The sequence below is a fragment of the Scomber japonicus genome, chromosome 7 (assembly GCF_027409825.1).
Source record: "Scomber japonicus isolate fScoJap1 chromosome 7, fScoJap1.pri, whole genome shotgun sequence".
Classification (NCBI taxonomy): Eukaryota; Metazoa; Chordata; class Actinopteri; order Scombriformes; family Scombridae; genus Scomber; species Scomber japonicus.
Window position 1 is genome coordinate 2409628 of NC_070584.1, and position 10446 is coordinate 2420073.

Consider the following 10446-nt stretch of genomic DNA (forward strand, 5'->3'; position numbering starts at 1 on the left):
AAAAGTAAGTTGTGTGTGTTAGAACTTTGACACAAAGCTCTAAAACACAATAATGTATCAAACAGGAGCAGAAAAAGTAAGTAAACAGATGTTAGCAGAGCAAATGTGGATCAATAGACACTCCTCGGGCTACACTGGTATCCTGCCTTCCTCAGGGTGTCATGCTGTGACATTTGAGTTTTTTTTACTGATTTACTGTTTACTGCAGATGTGACTTTAACTTAACTACTCAGCTCTTCACCAGCTTGTTGTATATACCTGTGCACATTAGCATGTGAGTGCAGGGATCTCCCCTGATCAATCTCAACTCTCAACTCAACTCAACTTTATTTATATAGCACTTTAAGACAACCACAGCAATCAATCATATGAAAGGAATTAGTAGTGTGTTGTGCTTGTCCACCTTTATGTATTTGGCAGCCCCCTCTCTCCCCACCAGATAATATTACAGTAAAAGACCCCTTTTTGTGTCATCATTATCTAGTCACTATTATACTATATATACTATACTATATACTATACTATCTGTCCTTTCTGTGCACTGACACCAGAGAAGAGAACAAATGAGGTTCAAAAACAGCACAGCATGACCTGCTGTCAATCCCCACACTTTGATTTACCTAAGTGGATCTGTGTACAACTGAAGATGTAGTTTTAATCTTAACTTGGCTTTTAATTTGTCCAGACTAATCTCCCCTGCATTGGAGTAACAATGTGCATGCACAAAACTATGGCTAGGGAACAGGCTAGTCTCCTGTAAGGTTTTAAATCTGACCTTGTTTAACCCTCGATGGAATATTTTTAAAGACTTTTATTGATCAGTTTTACCTCTTTGCTGCAGGGACTTTAAAGTCCATGTAAAGTAAGAATAAATATGTGTTCTGAGTTTGACATACCACAGAAAAGTGTGTTGTTAACCACCCTACCAAATTTGAATGATTAAAAAACATACAACAAACAAATATATGAAATTAGGCATCAAAGTTGTGTGAAACTCAGGCGGGGAGTTCCGGTCCTCTGAAATGAGGCCAACACGGAAGTAACTTAGAACTGCATTCTAGCAAAAGGCCACCAGGGGGCCTCTGGCTTGACAGAATTGCCCCTGGCATGACGTAAGTGGCCTCCTTTTTCAAATTAAAATTGCTTAACATAGTGTCTATGAATTGTCCCTCATTTGTTTTACCTTTATTTAATCCTGCAAGTCAACGTTGTTTTGTTTTTTAGTAAAACAGAATTGCTTAATATAGCGTGTATGAATTGTCCATTTATATTTATTTTACCCTTATTTAATCAGGCAAGTCATTAAGAACTGACGTACTATTCAAACATAATATTCACATTTGTATTCATTGTCACAGCCCCAGGCCCACCTCCTGAGTTTTCTTGTCTGTCTTGTCTCCTCCCCTTGTGCTTCCTCCCCTGTTTTGTCTTTGTTTCCACACACACTCATCAACTGCAGTATAAAGACCCGGTTCATCCTTCCACCCTCTGCCAGATAGTTCCGCTACTTATGTGGTAACGCTGGGCTAAAATCCCCTAGTGTTTTCTTGTGTCTTCTGCTTAGTACTGTTTACCTCTGGTGTAACCGCTCTTTCCTGTTCTCTACAGTTTTGCCTACTCCACCCGCTGCTGCCCTGCCTCTGTTCCCTGGATCCAGCTCCCTGTGCACTGCCTTCCCGTTTTGGACCTTGCCGCACCCACCTTCCCTGGAACCCTCACCCCAGACCCAGCCACTGCTCCCTCACTTCCCCACTTACTTTTTCATTAAACCCTTCCTATTACTTCTGGTTGTGACATTCATAATGTTGATCTTAAAGTTAAATCCATGAAATATTAACATTATAACTTTAGTGTAGGCTTCTAACTAACTTCTGAGTCTTACAGTAGCCTATAAACTTGTGGAGTCAATTATACTGATACGATGAACATGTAACTGCTCTGTTCATAGAATTATGTATAAACGACATATGTAGAAGAAGATGTATGAAGAAGCCGCAATAGCCTTGGTGCCCGAGGCCTCACCATCCCTGCTCCTGCAAGCTCCGTGTCCTCCATTGTCACCATCCTGCCCGGATCATCTCTCCTCAACCTCCAAAACTACAGCTCATCCGACGACTCCTCCACCTCTCCAGGTACACCTCCCCCACCAGCCAAAAGAGGACGCAGCGTTTCATCTGCGAGGATAACTCCAGCCCCCCAACTGCGCTCCGACTACGGCGTCTCCACCCGCAGCTGCTCGATGCGCCACCATGCCCCACCAAGGTCCACTACCAGCCAGTTCTCCTCAAACATCTCTGACTGGACCGTGGCCACCCTCCATAAGACACTCCGGGAGAGGGGAATCCACTTTAGTCGTGCCGACAACAAGGCCAAACTTTTCAACAGCCTCATGGCCGCATGCTGCTCCCGCACCACCGTCCTCACCGGCTTCCCTCCAAGTGACGTCACCACGCACGCCGCACGGGATGACATCAGAACCCCGCCTAGAGAGGTAACTTATTCCCAGCCTCAAGCCTCCAATCCAAAAAGGAGGAAAAGTGCTTCAAAGCTGAGGAAAACTCTGGTTACCGCCCACCAGTCTCAGCACAATACTGCAGCCACCGTACACTACATGCATCCTTTGCATTCAGTTAGGGAGAAGGAACCTGGCACCGGGATGCCAGGACCCCCAGCCTTCTCCTCACACCCAGCCCACCTCCTTGGTTCAGCAGCCGCAGCTGGCACCGGGTTGCCAGTACGCACTGCTTCTCTTTCCACGCAGTGTAGACACACCTATGCAGCAGCTCATCATGGCACCGGGATGCCTGAAAGCTTTGCTGCTCCCTCCGTCCAATCCCAATTAATGGCTCATGGGGCGTGCGGCACCGGGATGCCAGCGCCCACAGCCTGCTTTTCCTCCTTCCAACAGCAGCAGGCTGCCTTAGCACGAGCTGATAGCACCGAGATGCACGAACATTTTGCAGCTCCTTCTAATCACTACCAGTACCCAGTGTCTCGCAGGACGTATGGCACCGGGATGCCAGCGTCCCCAGCACTCTCTTCGGCTGAAAACCAGCAGGCTGCCTCGGCAGGAGTCTACGGGCAGCTACTTCCACCAACCAAGGTCACCGGCACCGGGTTGCCGGCCCTTTCCGCACCGCACAATTCAGCTAGATTCACCCTGCCAATCCATCTACGCGTCCCCCCGCATCCCTCGTCTCCCATCCATCGTCCGTCCCCACCAATATCAGGAAACAAATATTAGACAGTAATTATGTCGACTTAGCCATATTACTCCTTCCCTCCCTCCACCAATCTCCAGTTGATAGACAAACAGATGAACCTGTAAGGTATTTTTACCAAAAACCATCCTCCGGCTTCTGGGAACTTAATCACACGGAGTTCGCTTACACCTTCTTGTTATACAGAGACGTCCTCTGCTCCAGATTTCCGACACAACGCCAAAAACTAGATGACTATATGTCAATCATCCTCAATCTGGCACTCCGTTTTGGCGGTTATGGTTTTTACCAATATCATGTCCACTTCGCTTCCAAAGCAGCAGCCCGCCTTCAATAGTTTAATGAAGTTACTTACTGGGGCATACTGGACACCGAGACTTATCTGCAGTCAGCCATAAACGACCTTAGCTCTGTTGATCGCCTACTCTTCAAAGAGATTGAGCAAGGCTTCATGATTGGCCCCTTTTCTCAATCTCCTTTCCCTTCTTTTCGTATTAGCCCTCTCGGTATAGCAACTCGCAAATACTCCGGCAAGCAGGGGATCATAATTGATCTTTCAGCTCCGCACGGCAGCAGCATCCCCAGCATTAACAACCTCATTCCTAGCGAAGACTACTCCCTTCATTACGCTACCATAAACCATGCCATCGCACTCATTAAACTCGCAGGCAAAGGTTCATGGCTTTCAAAAGCCGACATCACGAGTGCATCTCCCTATCCACCCCGATTTCTGGCGTTTTTTCGGTGTACAATGGCGAGGTGAATACTACTTCGCAGTAAGACTCACCTTCGGCTGCAAAAGTAGTCCCAACCTGTTTGACACCTTATCAGAAGCCCTATGCTGGATATTATGTAATAATCACGGCATCCAATTCCTTGTTCATCTCTTAGATGATTTTCTTCTCATTACCCCACCTTCTTCTCCTCCCGCATCTGGCATAGCCACTCTGACCTCCGTGTTTACCAACCTTGGTGTCCCACTGTCGGTGGAGAAAACGGAAGGCCCATCTACTTCGAGTTCTTGGGCGTCACTCTCGATACTAACTTGTTCCAAGCGTCTCTCCCCATCGAGAAGCTTAAACGTATCTGTCTTCTCATATCTAATTTCCTCTTGGCCCCATCTTGCACCAAACGTCAATTACTCTCCCTCCTCGGCCACCTTAACTTCGCCCTGCGCATTATCCCCCAGGGTCAGGCATTCATTTCTCACCTTCTGTCTATTGCTTCTTCAGTCCCATCGCTCCTGTCATCCATCTCACTGAATCCATCATGTCTTGCTGAACTGCGCTTATGGCTCCATCTCCTCTCAAACTGGAATGGTATATCTTTCTTTTACGACGACCAATTGACCAACTCCCTCAACATTCAACTCTTCACTGATGCCGCTCCCTCAGCCGGTTTTGGGGGTTTCTACAATGGTAGATGGTTCGCTTCATCATGGCCCCAGAGCTCACGAACAACTGCCAGGTCGCTTCCTCCACTCTCTTCGAAATCTACCCAATAGTAGCTGCTGCCGTCCTATGGGGACACGAATGGTCCAGTAAATCCATCCTCATACACTCCGATCTTTCAGTGGTCAATATCATTATCAAAGTTCATTCCAACTCCAATTCAATCATGCCATTCATGCGTCGCCTCACATGGCACTCTGTCACCCACCAATATATCCTCCGCGCTGCCCACGTCCCAGGCCACCATAATACTATCGCTGACTCTCTCTCGCTTCATGTTTCAGAAGTTCAGAAACTTGGCTCCGCACGCCAAACCGATGCCGACTCCAGTTCCTCCATATTCTGCACTGACTTTCAACATGTAAATCCATCTCTAATACCCCTGATCGTCGAATCCCAAAATCATATCATTAACAGTTTATCACCTGCCACACTCTCCTCATACTGGACAGCCTGGAATCATTTTCATCAATTTCATAACCGACATAGCATCATTTTCCCCTCGTTTGATCTCACCACTGTAATCTGCTACGTTACTTATGCTCATTCTGCCTTGAAGATAAGAACATCTACCATCAAATCCTACCTCAGCGGTATTAGTTTTTTCTCTAAACTTATCACAGGTACTCCCAGCCCAGCCTTAAACCATCCCCAACTAAAGTTTCTTCTCTCCGGTCTCCTCCGCCAAGAACCAGCCAAACCTCCTAAACGGCTTCCTCTTACCGCCGAACTACTGTCCACTTGCCTACACACTATTCGCTCCGGTTACCAAACTCCTCACATCGCCCTGACCCTCGAAGCGATGTTCATTTTAGCTTTTTTCGGTTTCCTCAGATGCTCAGAATTATCATCATCCCACTTCGACCCGTGCCGTCATGCTTGCATCTCTAACTTATCACTGTTTTCCGACGACACTATAGTACTCCATCTGAAGAAAACAAAAACTAATCAATCCGGCCATCCTACACCTGTCTTTTTTCTTTAAAAACCAGTCTTCCTTAGATCCATTCGTCATCCTCTCTAACTATCTCCTCTACCGAAAATCCCACGGCACACCTCTATCTCACCCTGTTTTCATCTCCGAATCCGGACAAATAACCACTTGGTCCTGGTTTCATCATCACTTACGCCAAATTCTGTCATTATCCGGTTTATCGCCTACACATTACTCCGGGCACTCTTTTAGGATCGGTGCCGCGACTTCAGCTTCCCATAACGGCATACCCGAGCACTTTATTCAAATTATGGGCCGTTGGGCCTCATTAACGTACCACCGATGTATCCGCTCAGACCTCAACGATCTAAGATCCGCACAAGCACTTCTAAAATAATTGGAGGTTTTGGGGGTTCGTCGCTGCCCGGGCGCAGCGGCGGATCCTTCATCTGACCTCCCCTCATAATCATCAATTATGCACAATTCATTCAATCTGTCAATAAATCTGTTAAATCGTATTTCATTGGTGATGTGTTCCTTGCTTGTGAATCGAAGCTTGACAAGCGCAGTTTCAGGAGCGGGAACACACACCAATTACACCCCTTCCGGCTCCTATATAAACAGACATAACCATCTGCCCCCTTGTTCGCTCGCATTTGTGTTTCTCTCCCCCCTCTTTCTTCTGTTCTTCTCTTCTCTCTCACAGGTTCCTAGGGGGTTCGTCGCTGCCCGGGTGCAGTGGCGGATCCTTCATCCGACCTCCCCACACCGCATCCCGAATCTCCGTACCAAGACCACTCATCATCAATTATGCACAACTCATTCAATCTGTCAATAAATCTGTTAAATCGTATTTCATTGGTGATGTGTTCCTTGCTCGTGAACCAATCCACATTTGAGATGTCATATGTATGCCTGTATGTCATATGTCCTGCTGGAGATGTGTGAAGTGACAGTGGAAAGCTCACTAAGATTTAGATGAGGCCGGCAAGTAAACCTATTGTTGGTAATCAAGGCATTCAGTTGATGTCCTCTGTTAGAAGTAGGTTAAACCCCAAGACCTAACTACAAATAATTGTACTAGTACTATGTGTGCAGTGATAGTGCCTATCAAAGATGTCAAAGAGGAGTCTATATACACACACACACACACACACAAACTGGTTGGATGAACTGGGTTTGAAATAGAAAAGATAAAACACATCAATCTACAGTCTACTACAACAATTATAATCCTTGTGTATGTGTATGTGTCTATTGGCCAATGTGCAGTCCAGAAAAGCTTGTTCCAGCTTTTACTGGGTAAGTGCAGTTTGGTTACACAGCTTTTCACTTTTTTCCTGCACCTTTAGTCACAAGCTGGTTTCAATTAAACATCATTATATGTCATATTCTGTGGAAACTATGCTGTTCACGCTATTGTCCTCATCTCTGCTACAGATGTGAATGAGTTTCAATAACTGAATACTTGACTAAATTTATGGTTATGAAATTATTGTGGCAAAAGATTATTACTCAACAAGTGTACTGCAGGTCTATTCCTAGACATGTGTTGCGTTAATGTTGAGGAATGTATGTGGGTGCCACAGGACTAAACACTGCCCACTCTCTGTGGTGTAGAAGGGCTTGCACTGCCATTACAGGATATGTATTTGTCTGGCTTATTATTCCTTCTCTGTGTATGTCTACGCGGGGCATTATTGCTAACTACCAACCCACTCTTGCTGTCTGGTATGAGGCATGACTCATAAAGACACACAAACACATTTTCACAAACAAATACCACTTTTCAAACAGTGCAATCGATGCACATTAAACCAAAGCAAGGCAATGGACTGTCAATCAAATGTGTATTGTCATTATACAGGTAGTACAACGAAATTAGAGACAATGCCTTAAAGTGCACATGAAAACATACAGTACATACACCACATTCAGTCCATTCACACATAAATAAAACCAGTGTAATAATATAAATGATAAATAAATAATACATAAATGAATATTACAGTTGCAGCAGCAGAGGGTTAGTGCATGTTTGTGTTCAGCAAGGTTGGTGACTGGGGTGTGCAGTGTTCATGGTGATAACTCTCACCCTGTTCAGGCATCATGTGTTGTAAATAACATCAACATGATTAAATACATACACACATTTTGATATTTGCAGGGTATAAATGACTAGTTTGCATAGCAAGCAATCACCTTTATGCTTACATAGTAGTAAATGTATAATTATACCATTATACAAACAAATGGCACCATCTCAGACATGGACTACAGTCTCCTGGAAGCTCTATTTTGACATTATGATACAGCAGGTTGGATTTGGAACTGAATCTGAAACATTATTGCAAAGGTCGATACACACTGATCTTTTTCTCATGTATACAATTTAAACTACTTTTAGGACTTATTTATTAATCTGTTTATATAATTTATATAATATTTTTGAGACTACAGACTACATTTAGTTATACTACCTTGTGTTATAAAATGGTAGGCTATTAATAAATGAACATCTGCTTAAAGTATCACTACAAATCAATTATTTCTCACTTCTACTTCTACTGCAACTCCCACTGCTAACTTTATCCAGACTATTTTACAATGTCTCTGTAGAATAAACAGTTATTATATTAATAACAGTTATTTTCAGACCTTTTTTGTTCAAAAAATAAACATGCATTTATAATAAAATATCTTTTAATTTCAACATTATTCAGGGATAAATGGTACATTATTTTAATTGTATGCAAGGGCACCAATCATTTCAGTTACGTCTTTATGTTGTGTATTATTTGGTCACATTATTTGGTGAAAGCACACACATATAAAGCTCTCTGAAATTACTCAAACTGCCTTTTTCATGTTTCGTTTACAGATAGTTTTTTTTTCTTCTGGTAACTGAAAGTGGTAACTAAATAAAAATGAATGAATGATTGTTCTGTGTCTTAAAGTCCGTGTAAAGTATATATAAAGAATAAATATGTGTTCTGAGTTTGATATACCACAGAAAAGTGTGTTGTTGCTGGTAGTCGGTGGCTAACTCGGCTGCTAGCTCGGTGGCTAACTCGGCAGCTAACTCAGCTAACTGGCTACCTGTATACTGTAGTAGCAGTAGTGTGCGCCGAGGTTATTATAGTTTTGAAATTTTCTTTAGTTTTTATTTTTATTTAGTTTTCAGTTTGCTTTTTGATTTCAGTTTAGTTTTAGTTAGTTCATCAAGTGATTTAGTAGTTTTAGTTTCGTTTTTATTTTGAGGAATTGACTAGTTTCAGTTTAGTTTTTATTTAGTTTTAGTCTTTTTCAGGTATTAAGAGAAAGCCTTGACTTGTAGAAGCTGACAAGGATGAAAGAATGTGTGACACCAAATATGGTTCATCAAGTCCTTTTTTAATTTCATTCTTTAACCGCGGCTGCTGCAGGACAGGCAGTAATCGAGGGAGAAAACGAAACGACAACAAAAATGAAGCTGAATTTATCTGCAATTCAGTTTAATTTTAGTTAGTTTTACATTGTTCATTGTAGTTTTTATTTAGTTTTAGGTTTTTTTTTAATTGTAGTTTTTATTTTAATTTCAGTTAACTAAATTATTTTTTCATTGCTAGTTTTAGCTTTAGTCTTTGTTTTCGTTAACTTTAATAACCCTGGTGTGCGCTGAATGTATTTATACAGCTACAGCAGCAGGGGCTGGTTTATGCTAATGCGGCGGTGATTTTCATCCACAACAACTAGCATCATATAGTGACGGCCTTTCATTTATCTTGGTTACTCTCTGTAAAGCCATCTGAAGGCAGCAGGTATCTGTTCCATCTGTAGTCTCTTTGGGAATGATGTTTCACACTGTCACAATTACACACAAAATTACAAAATAACCATTAACTAGAATAAAATAAATCAAACACAAGATTCATATTGTTATTCTGGTTGTATGAACACTGTTACTCCCAGTGTCTTCCAAATATCCCTGATGTACTGTGTGTTTTTCAGACAGTGAATTATAATCTAACTGTAGTCAGATTCGCATGATAACAAGCCTAAAGCTGTTATTATCTAACAGTGTTCACTGTGCTTGCAAGGATACAGTGAACTTAATGTCATCTTCTCCCATTATTGACATTAAACTTATTCCTACAGGGCTTTTGTGGTGGATTTTATTTGCTATTTCAGAAACACACATGGCATAATGACTGACCTTAAGGAAATGACTCAAAGATTCTTTCTGTCTGTGCCACATGTGGGGTCCCCCCCCCCCCCCCCCCCCCTTTCTAGGACTACATGTGCATGAGTCTATTTTTGTTATTTTGTAGATGTCATTATGTGGTGCGGATGTTCTATTTATACTTTCTCTTTACCACCAAAGCCCTTTTTTCTGCCCCCCTCTCCCGTCGAGGCCTCTAAAGGCTCTAAAGGCTCTAAAGGCTCGTCTCCAGCACCAAGCCTACCCTCTTATTTTAAAAAAGTGGAATCGTCTATAAATTGCATGCTGGCTTGTGCCTAATCATAACAACTCAATGTAAATAGACTTAATCCCCCACCCCCCACCCCTTCCATGATGTGGTTTATGATCACAAATGTCCCCACCTCCACTCTGCTACCCCAAAACCCAAAGTCCACATGTTTCTTATTCTCTCCTCAGAGAGGGAGATCAACAGAGACACAGAAAGAATTAAAATTATGTAAAGAGAGATATTTTTCATACAGTATGTATTTATTGGATTTTTACTGTATGTACACAGATGGAAGACATCTGCAGGTTTCAATGAACAGCATGTATGTTTTTTTTTATTATTACGGATAATTCTGGTGTATTAGAAATCATTTTATTTTAAAAGTTTTG